The sequence below is a fragment of the Xylocopa sonorina genome, chromosome 2 (genome assembly GCF_050948175.1).
Source record: "Xylocopa sonorina isolate GNS202 chromosome 2, iyXylSono1_principal, whole genome shotgun sequence".
Taxonomy (NCBI): domain Eukaryota; kingdom Metazoa; phylum Arthropoda; class Insecta; order Hymenoptera; family Apidae; genus Xylocopa; species Xylocopa sonorina.
Window position 1 is genome coordinate 11,234,345 of NC_135194.1, and position 14,114 is coordinate 11,248,458.

At 49.4% G+C, this 14,114-nt stretch overlaps 1 protein-coding gene across 2 annotated transcripts in view; it reads left to right on the forward strand.

The window, feature by feature from the left end:
* The window catches only part of LOC143433390 (terminal nucleotidyltransferase 5C), an 86,685-nt gene that overhangs the window by 31,551 nt on the left and 41,020 nt on the right, over nt 1-14,114 (forward strand). Inside the window, exon 1 of one of the 2 annotated variants that reach the window (XM_076910741.1) lies at nt 11,138-11,257. The exons of the other annotated variant lie outside the window; for it this stretch is intronic. The gene's annotated coding sequence lies outside the window, so the exon portion shown is untranslated. Of the gene's footprint in view, nt 1-11,137; nt 11,258-14,114 lie in introns of those variants that run through there. 2 annotated transcript variants of the gene reach the window in all.

Genomic DNA, 14,114 nt, shown 5'->3' on the forward strand with positions numbered 1-14,114 from the left:
TCCAGCTCGTGATTGTATTAAACGACGCCGACTTAATTGTCTGAATTGGTTCTACGGCCGGCACTAAACATTTCCATCCCCCTAGCCGACGCAAAGGTCAGCTCATACCGATTGCTGTGTCATCTCTTTTCTCTGTTTCTCGATTATACATTTCTATAAATCATCTATGGAAACGTAGTTTGCTTCTTTGTTTCTTTAAAGTTTAATTCTCTATGATTCATAGCTCCTCATTTTCAAGTAACTCTAATAACCTCGCTGTAATAAAATTAACGTAGATAGAGTATCATGGTGAGAGGAGAAATGAAATTTAGAGAAAGAGGCATTCACCAGGATCCCCGTTGTAATATTAATATTTGAACGCAGTATCAGCTCGGTAGTAAGCTGCGTCAAGCCTTTCATCCCTCGTCCTCTTCAGCGTGCACCCTTTGAACGCCGCTGCATCATGCCAATCAACGTTATGCTTCGTCTACGAGCACTGGTACAGTCAGCTTGTTGGACAACGATCGAACATCGTGTTTGTAGTTACCGCCCAAGTGTAAGCCTGTGTATCTTTAGGCACAGTGGCATCTTGTAGGACGATAGAGCACCCTCTCAATGGAGGCAATAATCGAAGATGGATTCCAGAGATTCGTCTTTCCTTGCTTCTTGTAATCAACAAGAAAAATTAAGTTACATGGATAAAAATTAATACGTAGATCCATTGAACATCGTTGGTGTTAACGTATGTAAAATAATTCTCGCTTACGGCGTACAACGGTGCTCAAATCGCGAAGGCAATTTGGCTCCTCTCGAGACGTTCATTTTCGCTTCCACCGCAAGTAACACGTCCGACTAAGCGATTCCATCAGCATTTTGTCCGGCTGACCGCAGACATCGGCAATTTCGCTTACCACGAACGATATAGCGTTCGTTGGCACCGCGTATCGATAGAATTCTCGTAACTCTCGCGTGGATCACGACCAGTTTCGGTTTTATTTATTCCTCCAGCGAAACGGATATCGACGTATCACGGCGCACGGGCACGTTTTTCGATCGTCGCGCGAGAAGTTCGATTTCGTCACGATTACATTCGAGCCTCAAGTCAAAGGCTAAAAGCGTATTTAGAAGCGTTGCTTCACTTTTCGAAACCACTTGCAATAATACACTTGAACGCATCGCTATTCGAAATGGCAGAGAAAATGGCATCCGCTGAACGCAACGTAACCCTTTCATCTGCCTCTGCGACAGCATTTCTCCCTCGAACGCGATCGTTATCGTGCCGCCGCGTGTACGCAGGAATCTCTCGTCGTGGACACGTATTTACGATGGACAAGTCGGGATTCCGTGGAAAGATGCTCGTTCGAGAAGTGAGACACGCGGGAAAAATTTTTTTTTCTCCCATCGATCGGTGAATTGTGGCGTCTCTGGTAATGGTTTCTCTTACACAGAGGCAATTGAGCGTTGTATCGAGTAGAAAAGATGAGGCGAGGCGCTAACGGTAGCTAATAGAATTTTAATTGAACACGACTCGCATCTTTCTTTCTTCCGCGAGTGATGGAATATTAATTGGCGAGTATCGAGGGAACATTTTGGGGGATAACGGCGCGACGGTATAGTCTAAATTAGCGGATAAAATTTTAATTGACATTCTGTTAATTATGCCGCTTAACGCAGAGGACGGAATGTGGCTCGAATTGCGCGCGACTATGGCAAGAATCTACCTTAGATAGGTATTCAGGAAAAGGGTACGCGAGAGAAATGTCGCTTTTCCTTTTACCGCGAAGCAACCGCGCGCGTATTTGGCTGTCTTAAATGATACAATGTAAACCGTTCGGAACAATTGTAGGATCGCGTTGCGCGTTTTAACGACTGAAAAATTGCTCGCCTTATCTTGTATCTAACAAAGTGGCCTGCTCGACGGTACCCTCGATTTCGCGAAGCACACCGAATCGCGGCATTTTCCATATAAATTATTTATATTTCCCCTGGTAATTGACCACGTTGCCATTTCCACTTCGCATCGCCATCCATTATCTAAAGTACTAACAAGATTTATGGGAAACACCGCCAAGTGAAATCCTCGAGCAGTATTTCAATTCGCGTTAACACCTTGGCAAGCGCAATTAACATTTTAATCAAGATCTATCGATCGGTACCGCGTTCGAATAAAAATGACAAAATAAACCAGATTGTAACTGATCCACTTAGGGACAGTCGCAATTACGATACATGCCTATAATTTCGTCTCACCGTGCTTCTAATTCCTATTTATACATCTAAAGGTGCTTTCGTAATTTAAGCCTACTTAAAAAGTGGAAACAATTCAGGCGATCAGGCGGCGTATAAATCGTAAGTAATTGCCCGGGCTGGACGCGGTAGCTTTAATAAGAATGATCAGCGTTACGTGCGATATCAAAGTCCGTCGATCAAACTGAAATCAGCCCAGTTTGCTCGCACCGGTTGCTACACACAGATTCACGATGGGCCCGATTCAGCTTGTTAAGCGTTACGTATCCGCGGCGATACAATCTGAAAAACGGACGCATACCTCTCGATAGGGTAGCTTTCAAGGCTATGCCATAGCGGAGGTGTGTGGGGGATCGATCGGACCAGGGGGCGGTAGATCGTTGCACGCGTCGCGAGTTTACCGTAAGATGCAAATCGTGTCGGTTGATTTTTCACCGGGAACGTGATCGACCAGTTCGGCCCCGTAGAAAGTGAATTAAACATTCGAGCGAGATCCGCTCGAGATAGCCGTCGTTATTTTTAACCAGGCGACGGCATTTCGAGCGGATAGCAACTATTTCGGCCGGAGAATCGCGCGAGAGGTCTTCTCGTTCGCGAAAAAGAAACGACACGACGGGGAGGGGGCGATCCATTCGCGGACGCTGATGGTCGCTTTATACGTTTTTCGACGGGTGCGATTAAATCTTGACACGAGCGGTTAATTGCCCGCTCGAGAACCGTCTAACGTGTCTCATGCAAATTTTGATAGCCTCTTACGTCCACAGACGTCCCCAATTTTTATGTTATCCAGTATCCTCGACATAATAAATTAGCGTGCGCGATACGGTTAGATATCCAAAGTGTCTGTTTATTAATATATTTAAGTGTAATTGTTGGGAATTTATCATTTTTGCGAGCAAGAGGAGACGGCGAGATCTCGCGTTCCCAGCGATGCGCGCGAGAAAATCAGACGACCCGGCTGGTGAAGTTCAGCGAGGCTGAAGTTGTTTTGCGAACCAGCGTTCGATTTATCTGTGTTGTACTCTTGAACTCGTCGAAGATTCACGGTATTTTTCCCAGGGTGGTCGCACTTCGTTGTCGTCAACGCGTCGAATTCGCGTAACAACGTCGTCGCGACGGTCATCCGCGAGGGAAGACATCCCCCGTGAAAATGCACGCGTTCCTCGAGGCTCGCTTATCAACGATTAAACTGTTGGGAACAGCGCATGGCGGGAGCGAGGTTGCGCAAGATCACATCGGCCAGCACTGGTAACGCTCGCGGAGCAGTTATCTTGCGCAACAAATCGTGAATTGTATTCGGGTACGCTGAAATTTCAGTGATGCTGAGTCGGTTAACCCTTTCCAATTCTCTTCCCGCCAATTACTAGTCGATGCATCGATTCCGTGACCGTCTGCTCCGACGATGAGTGGCGTTGAGGATGTCTGTTGGGTAACAGTCGTTGGTACTTACCGGCTGTATCGACAGTAGTTGCTCGTTGGATTATATAACGCGTCTTGGAATGCGTCGAAGACGGCTCTTAAGAAAGGGTAGAAGTTTCGTTGCGAAAGTGAGTCTTCTTTTTGAACGCGCGCGAAGCATTTTCAAATGGATCACGGAGTTTTATCGCGCGTGGAAAGTGAAGCCGTGGGCCCATTAATATCTCTCCGTTGCTATCGATACGATTACAACGATCCCGGATGAGTTTCTAACGCGAAACGGTTAACACCCCGACCGAGCGATTTGGAACTGCGCTCCATCCAGAAATCGGTGGTACGATTGGCAAAAAGTCAACTTGTCGCCCTACGCTTTCTCCGCGCGGCTCGATCGATCGGTCCCAATAGGCATACGTGCCATGCACGTATGCATAAAGATCGGTTTACGGGCAACGAGGATATAGCGGTGGGTGCATAGATAAAACTGCCTTTGTTACGATACAGCGAAGGAGGAGAAACGCGGCGTAGATCCCACGATGGTGAAACACGCTCGATCAACTATAACGCGGGTCATTGATTTAGCCGGTGCTGACTCGCACCTATATCCGTGTACCGACGCTCGCGCGCGCTACCGTACTGTTATGCATTATGCAAAACTTTTTTCCAGCCCGCCGTGACTTTAATCGGCGGGTAAAGAGAAAAAAGAAACGCCACGGCGTGTGTGTCGCAAACGCCTTTGTCGTTTGTTCTCCGAGCAGCGCGGAATCGTGTCACACAAAGAGGGGGAGAGACAAGTTAGATCTCTGGATTCTCTCTCGGCGCCATTCCGATTTGCCTCTAGCGGGGGACGAACGAAAGTGCTCCAACTAATCGCGTTTCAAAGATGACGATGACTTAATCTAGCCGAATCGTGGATTCGATTCGTCCTCGACTCGATACGATACGAAAAATGTTCGATTTTGCGGGATCGACCAGGCGTCGGTCGTCGAAAACTCCGCCAGCTGTTAGGTTACAGCTGTTCGACGGCGCGCAACGAACGATTTCAGCGTTGGTGCAATTAAACACTGCACGGTGGCGGACGTGTCTTGTAGCGCGCGCGCGCGCGCAAGAAACCGCGGCGCATATTGTGTTACAATTTCAAGCGATTCGCTTGATGAAAGGGATCGGTTTTTCGTATTATTAGAGGCTCGCTCGCGGCTTTGATCGATAACCCGATGGCCTTGAATGGACACCGGACTTTTCTAACGAAGTAAAAGTTGACTCCGGTGAGGCCGGCGTTGTAAGGATTTTAAGAGATTGCACGTCGCCGTGGGCACGTTCGTTCGTACATATTTATTAGTGCACGATCAATCGGAATACTTTCTAATATCGCGTCGATACGTGGCAACGGATGATTGATTCATTCAAAATGGGTCTTTCGTTTAAGTGAATTGGCCAATCTTTCGATAGAAAAGGTGGAGCGAATGTTAGAGAAACAGATACACGGAGGCGCGTACTCTGCAGCCTGTTCGAAATCATTTGGTCGCGCGAGGCTACCAAAGTCGTACGGGGTAACTTCCTGTCCCTTCCTTTTTAATCTCGACGAGCATCAAAATGGCGGAGCATATACTCGCGGAGCTACTCGGTGGTTACTGAAAACGCTCGAACCGAGTTTCGTTTCGAGACGGAAACGTGTTCCAAGAGGTAGCGAGCAAATGCCCTGGAAAACGCGCGCTCGCAACAATCTCGCTCCGCCCTGCGCCCTGCGCCGCGGTGTATCCAAGGCCGCTCGAGGCCGATCGAGTGGTTCGAATTCGACGATTCGCGGGTGCGGCAGACAGAAGGCACTCTTTCACTCTCTGCCCGTCTCTCTCCCGTCGTAGCCGCTTCTCTCTGTCGCTAAATAGCCCCGAGTCTAGTCTCCGTCCGACACCCTCGCTTTCTCTGTCCGTTCGTTTCTCTCTTACACCCGATCATTCAATCGCTTTCCCTCTCCTTTGGTCCCCTACACTTGCAGTATTCTGGTCACATTCTCCCCCTCTCTCTCTCTCTCTCTCTCTCTCTCTCTGTGTTCCTCTCTTTCCCACGCGCGCACGCATTTCATTTAGTCCAGGTGTCTCTTTCCCGTCGAACACGTCTAGCAGATTTCTCGTTTTACGTACCTGTTTCATTTACTTGTTCCTCGTTTCGCGTACTCGGTTTCGCGTGCCCTTTCATTTTTTTCTTAACTCGATCACGAAGTTTCGAGCAGGGTACGCGATGCAACGGTTCGATCGGCGAAAGGTTAAAACGGCGAGGATCGCTCTCGAGTAACGATAATTAGCCGTTTTTAGGGGACACTTGTACTCTATACGCACACATATGCAAGCGACATCTGCTCGCGCGATGTACTCGGTACTCGTGGGGATCAACATTCGCATAGGCAGCTGCAACAGCATCGATCACGGTGGACATAACCCAGCGGAACGCTTAAAACTTTCACAAGCACCTACTATATAGTTCCTAAACCACATAGCCGGCAAGCTCTTTCCCAGACGTTTACATAATACCCCTAATAATCTTGCGATCCGCGCAGCCTTCAACACCGGAAGCGGTACCTGCTGGAGCACGAACGGGACAACAGCCGACTGACCCAATTCGTGCGAGACCCACCATCATTTTTTCGTCTACACGCGCTGCGGACGCTTTGGAAATATTTGAAGCGAAATCGAGGCACCCACTGTCGGCCGTCCCGATTCCGCTGTGTTTCCCTAGCATACGGGACGATCGATCATTCGCGGGCCCTCGCCGCTTTACATAATACAGCCGGGAAGAATTCAGCGAATCACGGGAACGCTCGGCTCGCTCCTCGAATTATTCGAGTGAAAAGAATGCAACCGAGTGCATAATTATTTTGTATGAATGTCCCAAACTATCCGAGCAATTCCACCGACTGTTGCGTTCTGTCTCTGTCCGATGGTAGACGCCGCGAGCACCGATCGCGAACGTCCTTGACGGTCACCGTGGCGACTGCGCAACACTGCACAGCGCAGCGTTGCGCGTCGTTACGCTTGCGCGCACTCGATGCACTCGCCTCTCCCACCACGCGAACCACCTTTACCGTCACGATCCCGCTTCTCTCTTTCTCTCTCTCTCTCTCTCTCTCTCTCTCTCTCTCCTTCTCTCTCTCCTGTTCTCTCTCGTTCTCTCTTTCTCTGGCCAGAGACCGCGGTTGCCGCATATTACGTCATCGACACCTTCACTTGGTCCGTGCCGGCGGAGCACGATGCACTGCCATTCGTTGCTCTTTCATCGCGCTCGCACGTTGCCCGCATCGTGTCTACCCTGGTACCATATTGTCGCCGCTCGCATCAAGGATCTTTCATTGTCGCTCGATTTTTTCCATCTATCGAATCGCTTTCGTTGTTCCCTTTTTGGCGATCCCCCCCTTCGAGCTGGCCAGAGAGAACGTCGCGCCTCGTAATGGGTGAAAGGCTTCGCGTGCGCGTTTGCTTTTCCGAGAAACTATTGTCACCATTTGTATTTCGACTTTTTTTCCCAGTCCGCAAGGAAACGCACAGCAGCGAGTCTCCGTTGACCACATCTTTCAGCCACGCGCGCGTTGGTACCGTTTCGTTATCGCTGCGAAACAACGTAACATACGGTTACAATAGTACTACCTGCATACCGATAAGTATCCGGATACTTTAGTCAGCTGCGGCGATAACGCACGCACGTTGCAATCAATAGAAATACTTGTCACTCCGGCGTTACAGCTCGTTAAACCAAAGTCTGGATAGAATTGTGCAAATTAGAACGAGGATCCCGGTTAAATAATCATCGAGCCGCCTAAGCAACAAAAATAGCCGCGCGGAGGAACGCAGGCGTACGCGGGATACATCGTATTGTATCTCGACGACTTCCTTTTCCTCTTTGCGATGGAGAGGATGCGCGCGAACGCGGTCCAACGCGAGGACAAGTTACGCGCCGCGGCTACTGGAACGACCAGTTTTGCCGGATATTTTCTGCGAGCATTCCAGCGTGTGTATAACGCATACGCGCGTACACGTTGCTGCTCGATGAAAAACGTAAGTGGATGCGGCGCGATATCGTCCCTCGATTGATAATCCAAACGGAGTATTGGAAGCGACCTTCCCGCGGGAAACCGGCCGATTACGCGGAATGTCGCAAGCTCGTGTGGCTTGCTCCAATTAGGAGTGAGTTTTTTCTCTCGCGGTTAGAACCTGAACGCTATTTAACGATCGGCCAACAACACTTGTCGATTTCTGGGAGAAAAACTGGACGACAAATCGCGGTATTTCGATGGTAATCGCGCGTTCCTTCTGACCAGGAGAATCATGCGAAAAGCCTTCCATTCTGTCAAAAGATTTTTTCCAATTCCAGCAGTAGGTTGCTGAACGGTTAACTGACAATATACATAGACGTATCATCGCGGTATTTTAAGTAGATAGCATTTGACGAAGATTCGTTTCCCGTTCTGTCAGTCCCCTAATTTCTTCTCGATGCTCCAGGCAAGAGACAGGGAACTGTTCGAAACGCGCGAATTCTTACGCGAGCATCGATGAATGATATACGCGTCGGCGATGTAGCGCGTTCAAGAATAGACAAACCGCGGCTTCCATTTAAAAGCACCGCAGACCAATACTACGACGTGAAAGTAACGATCTGATGCAGAGTCAATAACCTGCGATAACTGTTTGACCTAAAAATGCCTTTGGAACTTCGTCGAGGCTTTTTTCCTACCCTCCGCGTCGACGTCGAAAGCTCCGCGATCTACCGTGCGAAACCACCCGCGTTTCGACCGCGTCTGACCCCAGATAAATTAGCGGGAACGAACGTCCGCTCGATTACTGTTCCTTTATTAACGACCCGATAACGTCAGTCGCTAGTTTTTAGGCAAACGTACGGCTCGTTTACGCTTTCCTCTATCGCGTTCGCGCGATTAGCGGTCGGGTAATCAAAGGGGGAAGAATTGTGAAACTTCGCGCACATCAGAGGTTACGTATCTCTTGTTCATTTTTCTTTTCAACTGAGTTTTTAAAAACGCAGAGAACTTTAAACTTGCAGCATGTTACGACCTTATATCCTCTTCATCTGCTTTTTTACTTCTTTACCGATTTACGTAAACTTGAAAACGAAGGAGATGCGTAACAGAAGATTTAGAAACGGAGCTTAGAATATCGCGTACAGACGAGCCCAATTTCTCCACTGATACGGCTCACTCTTTTACATTCAACGCGATATTTACCTTATCAACTGATTAAATCCCGCGGTGGACGTGTTTGCCCTATTTTTTCCTTCCCCTTTCCCTCCCCCCCACCCTTTGCCACGAGGAATAAAAAAAATTACGAGGAACGCGCGTAGGTTTCAGTTCCGATAAACGACCGTTGATATCAAGAGCGTTTATCGCGCGCAAATATTGTGGGAATATACCGTGCACGAGCTACGCGAAAGAAGGAAAAAAAAAACCAGAGGAACTGGAACGTTCACCAATCCCGTTGCCAACGCTGATCTCATTCTGCGGTTTTCAACTCTCTTTCTATCGCGCGTGCACGTTTAAACCACGGTTGGCGTCCAAATTTGAACTGGCGAACAAATTCGCTTCAGCTGCTATCCGGATTTGCGCCGCGTTTCCATCGTTGCGAGTCCAACGCGCTTAAGTAACGTCGGGTCTAATTTATACGCGAGCAACATTGTTGCTTCTCGGGCAGGCCAGCGACGTCTCCGCTTGCAGCGTATGTCGCGGCTTAATTGTATTAATTATCCTCTTCCTTTTTCCGCGTCGTCCGCCTGGATTTGTACGCGAACGGTATTACCACGGCGGAAGCGTCGTACAGCGGGCTGGTAATAGAATTCTCGAGTTGCGAAGAGCCAGTGCGGGAAAGTAGGCCGATAACTCTTGAAAAGTTTCGTCGTCGATGTGGAAATATTCAGCTGATTGTAGGAGAGAAACGATCAGGATCCGCCGTCGCGGGTGCTATAGGCGCCTATAGAGCGTGGCGCAGCCGGTTCTAGAAGCCGCTGGAAACACGCTTCGCGTTGTGTACGTGTGCGACGCACACGGCCAGCCACCGGAAACCGGCTCGTCGCTCGATGGAAAATGTCACGGGGGATTTTTCGCCGGCGAAAAACGTAACAACGACGCCAGATGCGCCGGCTCCGCGACGCATCTATCCGCTCTATCGCGCGGAATTACAGCCGTTGTTGCACAACTCCGACGGCAATCACGGTCAGATAAGAGTTGCGCGAATTATGAAACGTACGATTACACGCGGGATGCCCTCCGCGGCGTACGCGCTCTTTTATCGATAGCCATTTTTCGCTGATCCGTGCCCCGTTGCGCGGAGAACCGACGGAGGAGCAAAGTTTGCGAAGCGTTCGAACCGCGTAGCGTAGCACGGCTGTGGATCAAATAGACCGACTTTTCACGAGCTCCAACGAGGGTCATCGAAAGTGACAGTGCACCAATTCGAGTTCTACGCGCCTGTACCGCGAAATAATTAAATTAATTAACATTCGATCGGAATATTCAGCGTGCGTGACATTTGAAGTCACGAAGCGTGATTCCCTCTCGAGAGACAGAGAGAGGGAGAGAGAGAGAGAGAGAGAGAGAGAGAGAAAAGAAGGGTAGCGACGAAACGAGAGTATCTCGTCGGTATGGAAATTGGCGCGTCTACGTGATTTTAAAAATACACCGGTGACGCTTATGTAAACTGTCAGTTCGCCGGCCGGCGTTCCGCGAGCTTTTAAGCGCGCATGTACGCGCGTGAAAATCGGAGTCGAATCGTGAGTCAGGAGCGCGTGGAAGCGCTGTCTCTATGGGAAGAGCAGCCCCCGGATGACGTTTACATTTAACACAAGACGTAAGCGGGGATAGCGCGGCCGAGGCGCAACGGTAGGGGTAGAGGCACGTAGAGTAAGAGGGAAGGTGAGAAGAGTGGGGGACGGTAGAGTGCGTGCGCGCTCGAGTTGAACGCGGCTGTCAGTGTCAATTGGTTCGCCGCGGCGATTCGAAGTGTCGTCGACGTGTAAACCGACAAGTTTTTTTTTCACCGCGCTCCGTTAACAGTCGGGACGACCACGGTACGTTTGTATCCACCCATTCGTATCGCGTCCTTCCCTGTGTGTTTACCCGTCACCAGCCGGTGAGGGCAAACCGACGAAGCGGTTACGGCCAACGGTGGTTCACCGATGATCGGCATCGATCGGGAACAGGAGCTTCGATTTTAATCCCCGTCTCGACTTTTCGTTCGCCACGTCTGCCCGTCAACGGCGACGGGCAGCCACGTCTCTCCCTCGATCGAGATCAGACGTGTTCTTTTTGTTTGGTGATCCCCGCTGATTGAGAATCGAGCAGATTCGAGTAATCAACTGCGCGTAGATCTGGTGCGCGTACGATCGACCGAGCGTGAGACTGACCGCGTTTTCAACGAACTCCACGAGCTTCTCTGCTTCTCGACGATACCGTCGCCGATCGCAAAACTTCACGTGTGGTGCCGTACGACGATTTGAGCGCCGAGTAAGTGGAGGAACGCTCCGATCGGATACATGTCAGCGTGCTCCGACAGCGGTGAAGATCGGTGAGACGTGCTGTGTCACTGCGCTGCCCGACGACTACGCAGAGAGGCTCTTACAAGATGTGAGTAACACCACCCTGCTGACATAGAATATACGCGTAACTTGCCATATGGTGGCTACACGGTGGTACAATTCTCTTTCGTTCGAACGTATCGATCGCGGTACCGCGGCGATCCGTTTCGAACGGCCGACAATCAGGTTACCCAACCTAACCGCGGCTCGATTCTCAGCGAGAAATAACAGCGTAGCGGCGCTCATGTGTCGAGCTATCGACGATTCTAGAAAATTGCGTCGTTGGCTGTTATTTCGACGGCGTGGCAACCGCGACAGCGAGTCGCGACAATTTTCATTGCTTCGCCCGCTTTTTTCTTTTTTCTTCCTCTTGTTTCTTTTTTTTTTCTTTGATAGTCGTCCCGCTAGCCGACCTTACCGACAGCGTTTCGAAAACACCCGTGTACGTCCCGTGAACACGGATATACGAACTGTCGCGCTCTTTCTAGAAGGTACATTAGGCGCGCAGGCGCGCGACCTTTTCTAAGTCCTTTTCTTCCTTTCGCCGCGACCGTAGATACTCCCGTACAGCCGTTTTTTCCTTCGTACCTTTTTTTTCTTTCTCGTCGTTCGTCATTCCACAGAAAGAGAGAGAGAGAGAGAGAAACAGAGAGCATCGTCGTCTTCCTTCTACCGAACTCGTAACGTTAGAATATCGACCAAGATACACTGGAATTTTTGGTGGTTTCATGTCAATATTTACGTCAGAGGTTCGTACGTGTGTCTTTCACTGTGCGCGTTACGAAACTCGCTCTCTTCGCGGGGCTACATAACGTACAGTTTCCTCCTTTCCTATCGCATCGACGCAGATCGCGCAGATCTCTCGCCGATCTCTCGAACGAAATAACGATACCAGGCGACATTCGAAAAGGACGCGCTAATTAAAAGTACCGAGCACGAGCAGCGAGCACGGTTCGAACGCCATCGAAACTAACACGGAGTGGAGGGGATTGGGTAGCAGCGGTCGTTGATTGAAAAATTACTTTCCCCTTCGGGAATGAAATCGTCCCTATCCACGGTCATTGTTCGCGACTTTACGGCTGTCGTTCCGGGTATTTTGAAATTGACCAAGGTCAAGAACTCGGCTCCCGCCGCCTCTCTCGGAAGCAGCCAGCGCCGCTGGTGGGTGTAATTCGCGGCTAATTTATCCGCTAGTCGCAATTACACGCGGAATCCCGCGAGACACGCGCCGATTAGAATCTTGGTCGCGACACCGGGATCGATTATTATCCTGCCCGGCGGATTTTATCGCATCCTGTTCATCGCGTTGTTTGTTCCACCGTATCCATCGCGCGTGCATAATATTGTTTTCTTTTTTTGCACCTCAATCTCATTGCACGACCGCCCCGCGCTCCATCGTTCGCTACTCAAATAATTAAGGAATCCGGCTCCTGAATAATTCATCGGCCGCGCGCGCTTTAATTAATCGCTTACAAGCATATAATATATAGCAATAATTGCTAGGAAGAGAGATATTTTTAAACGACCGAAACGGAAGTTGCGAGGATCGCAGCGATCTCTGGAGGCAGCACGGAATCGAGTTCCGCGATCCTTTTTCTGTTTCTGCTCGCCGATTTTCTGCAATAAAAATCGTCGCGACCCTGGCGCGCGTTGGTTTTGAACTACATACCTGTCCGTTGCCCGTTCCCGATCCAGCGATACTTTATTTAGATGCTCCCTGATTAATTATCAACGTTTCGAACCTTAGCTGCGATGCTGATCACGATTTTCGCTCGTTGCTAACGAAGTAGTCGTTAACGTCGTTAATAATCAACCGACTCGAATATATATTTAGCCTGTCTAAATAAAGTAGCGGTGAATCGTGTAAAGAGGTCTCGCGAGCCAGGATATCGTCAACGTTTAAATGGGGTAATTAACGAACGAACGCAACCAGAAATTTTAACTATCCGATATCCCTCTCTATCCCCGAGTAAAATTCATTTTACACGTGTCTAGAACGGATGATTGGGTAAGAGCAGGTTTGAATTTACAACTCCGTGGTCGTCGGGGGGGAAAAAGAAGCCTTGTCTGGCAAAGAAAATTGATATTCGCATTAGTATATGTAAGTTGAAATAACGTCACGCTCGCCATTCGTTTAACCTATCTGGCGAGCGAATTTACAAGAAACAAGGCGTAGGAATTCGCGTCGATTGTGCAACGTTCGTCATGGAATATCCGGCTGTTACGCGCGGCGTCGGCGTTACTGAAATATTCACGAATCGTAAAGTTCACTGGAACGAGTGCTCGGCCGATTTACAGCCGATTATTTCGGGTTCGAACGCTTGCCACCAAAAGTAGAAGTCGAGGCGAGCTCCATTCATGAGATTTCGGTGCCCAAGTCTGACGAACCCGCCTCGCTCTTTACACCTCAATCGATTTTCGTTGGTCAACCTCGAGTGACGAAATAAAAATAACAATCGCTGGTCCATCAGTTTACGAATTATCTAGTTTTAAGGCGACAGTACCTCCGTTCGAGAACATCACGATTTTCAGCACGATTTCCATATTTTCCGCGAGCGAGTTCCGCGAACCGGGCAATTCGCAACTGTATTCGGGCCAACGTGAAAGTATACGCACGTCCTTGGCGCAATAAATGCTACTTTCAGCTGGAACAAAGAGCACCACGCAATAAAACGTCGAGCGAGATCGCGTTGCACTCACTTCCCCGTTCAGTTCCACGCTGCTTGTCCCCCGCGACGAACTTACATTTAAACTGCGAAACAACGAGACCGCCAAACACAGTGATTCACCCGTCTATTTCCAACTCTCGTACTGTTCTATGCAAAAATTCTGCGATCCATCAACTTACACAGATACGTTTCGAATATACGATAGTTGAGCGGTACTCTTAAACGAGGAAAAAGGCG